The sequence below is a fragment of the Cebus imitator genome, unplaced genomic scaffold, assembly GCF_001604975.1.
Source record: "Cebus imitator isolate Cc_AM_T3 unplaced genomic scaffold, Cebus_imitator-1.0 Scaffold305, whole genome shotgun sequence".
NCBI classification, from domain to species: Eukaryota; Metazoa; Chordata; class Mammalia; order Primates; family Cebidae; genus Cebus; species Cebus imitator.
Genome location: NW_016107620.1, coordinates 1,662,838 through 1,665,408, shown reverse-complemented (window position 1 = coordinate 1,665,408; position 2,571 = coordinate 1,662,838).

Genomic DNA, 2,571 nt, shown 5'->3' with positions numbered 1-2,571 from the left:
CAAAGCATTATCAGAGCTGCTTTTAGCTTTCTTTATATATATATATATATGATTTAAATATAAATATATTTAAATGTTATAAATATAAGTATATTTATAAAATTTACCATTTGTATTTATAAATTTGTTATATAAATATAAATATATTTAAATATATTATATATATATATTTTTTTTTCCTTCATTTACTAAATATATTTTTCCTACTAGAGGAGACCACTTTGTGACTTTTGGTTTGAATGCCATTGTCCTCTCTGACTAGTTCAAGGGTCTCACACAAGCCATTTTTGCACTGCAGCATATGTCACAAATGGCAAGAATGTCTGGCTAAGTTGGCGTGTCAATGTTTCTTCTGTCCCCGACTATCTTGAAGATATTTGTCCAGTGACTTCAATTTCCATTGCTTGACAGACCTTAAATTATCAACAGCTTAAAATATATTTGCAAATGCAATGCAAATATAGCAGCTATGTTTTATATAGAAAATTGTTCTATAAGACACTGATCTTTGTTACAAGTTTGGAGATCATTACTAAATACACTAATAATTATTTAGCTTGGATGCCCTAACATCATTTTAGAATACGAAAATATATTGGAGAGCTGTAAAAAAAATTACCATTGGTTTATTCAATCAGTTTCATGATTTTTATTTCATCTATCAAAATTTTAGAAAAGTGTTAAATTTCTTGAAATTGTGCAAGAAACTTAAAAAAAAACATTTGAAATGTATTTGTTCCTGATTTTGTTTAAATAGTACTTTAGTTGTATACACTGAATAGCTCAATTTTTAAAAAATGTAAATTAAATTAGAAATTAATTAAATGTTCTTTGACCTTACTTATATTAATTTATACATTAACTACCCTTCTAAAAATTCTTCATTTCTTTATCTAAGCAGGCATTTCTCTCAGATACTTCCATGTATTTACAGGGTTAGAATTTCCGCTTGAGCTAAGTGGGCAACTTTTCATGATAAAGGCTATGGTCAAAAATTTTGAAACGTACTGAAGAATTTCATTCTAATCATAATTATGAAGTTTTTTTCATTATGTATTTCGTTATGCTACCTATTAAACCTTAGATTAATTCATCTTATTAATGTTCACTCTCTCATCTCTCCGTCACCCTTTCCTAGCCAACCAAAGACAGATGTACAAAAATACACACTCATCATTCTTATCTGGCCCATAGTTCAAGGGTCAGATTCATTATTCTTCTCTGTCAGAGCAAAATTAACATCTACCCTGGCCATGGGCTAGTATGCTACTTGCTATTCTTCATATTGGCCCCTTCAGTTATTTCTAGTTCTTCATATAATAACTATTTCCAACCCTTGAGTATGTCCCTAGTAGATTAGGTAGATTATCCAAATGATTTACATTTTTAGCTATATTACATTAGTATGTTATAGTTTAAATTTCTTGAGTGCTTACTATGGGCCAGGCCTAATGTCAATGCAATGTCTCAGTTATCCTTATAAAACTATTAAACTATGCATTATTACTTTTACAAATTTATAGATGAGGCAGCTATAACAAAATACTTCCAAATAATGCATAATCATTAAATGTAAAAGAACCTCAGTCAATGGCCAGGCCTCAAAGCATGTGTATTTAACTGTTACACTATATTCCACTCCTAGTTGTTCAGTTTGCATATAAAGATAAATAAATTGAAGTGTTTAGTTGCTCCATTGTTGCATATCATCTCAAAATAATTTACTTCAAATTTATACAAGGAACTGTTTATCTTTTTCTTACTTATAGCCTTTCCATGACATATTGCTTTTTGGGGTACAAAATTGGGTCCCCTTGTCAGTATAATTTTTTAATGATGTTCAACAGAGTAGCAGCATTTTGAAAATTAATCACAACTGTGTATTGAAGAACGATTATGCATCATAGACCAAGCTGGCACTCAATCATCAAAGAAACACTATTTTTGTCTTACAAGGGCTAGTAGCTGAGTTTAATATTGCTTAAAAAATCTATACATGCTGCCCACATCATTTTATATTTCTATGAAATTAAATCCAGCAAGCATTTAAGTTTTACAGTACCCCAAAATATTGTTTTATGATCTAATCTACACGTGGTTCAAATGCTTTACATTTTACTTACAGGTGTAACTGTTTATAAATTTCATAGCAGCATAACCTTAACACAGCACCTTTGAATCTCTTGAGACAGGAAGACATTTATATTTAATGTCTTAACAACTAAATTCACCTTTATAGCAAGTTTGGTATAAAGCTATAAAAGTGATACTGCTTGCAAAAGTGATATTAATGAAAATCTAAAACTTTATTGCCTAGACTTTATTTTGATTACTAAACTTTATTAATATAGCAAACTGAAACAATTCTATTATGCTTCAAGTTCCTAAGAAATGCCATGCATACATTATTGAACTTTAATTGAAAATTTGTCAGGCACGGTCACTGCAAGTCTGAACATTTATTGAAACATGTAAAATAACTCGATAAGGGCCGGGCGCGGTAGCTCAAGCCTGTAATCCTAGCACTTTGGGAGGCCGAGGTGGGTGGATCACCTGAGGTCAGGAGTTCAA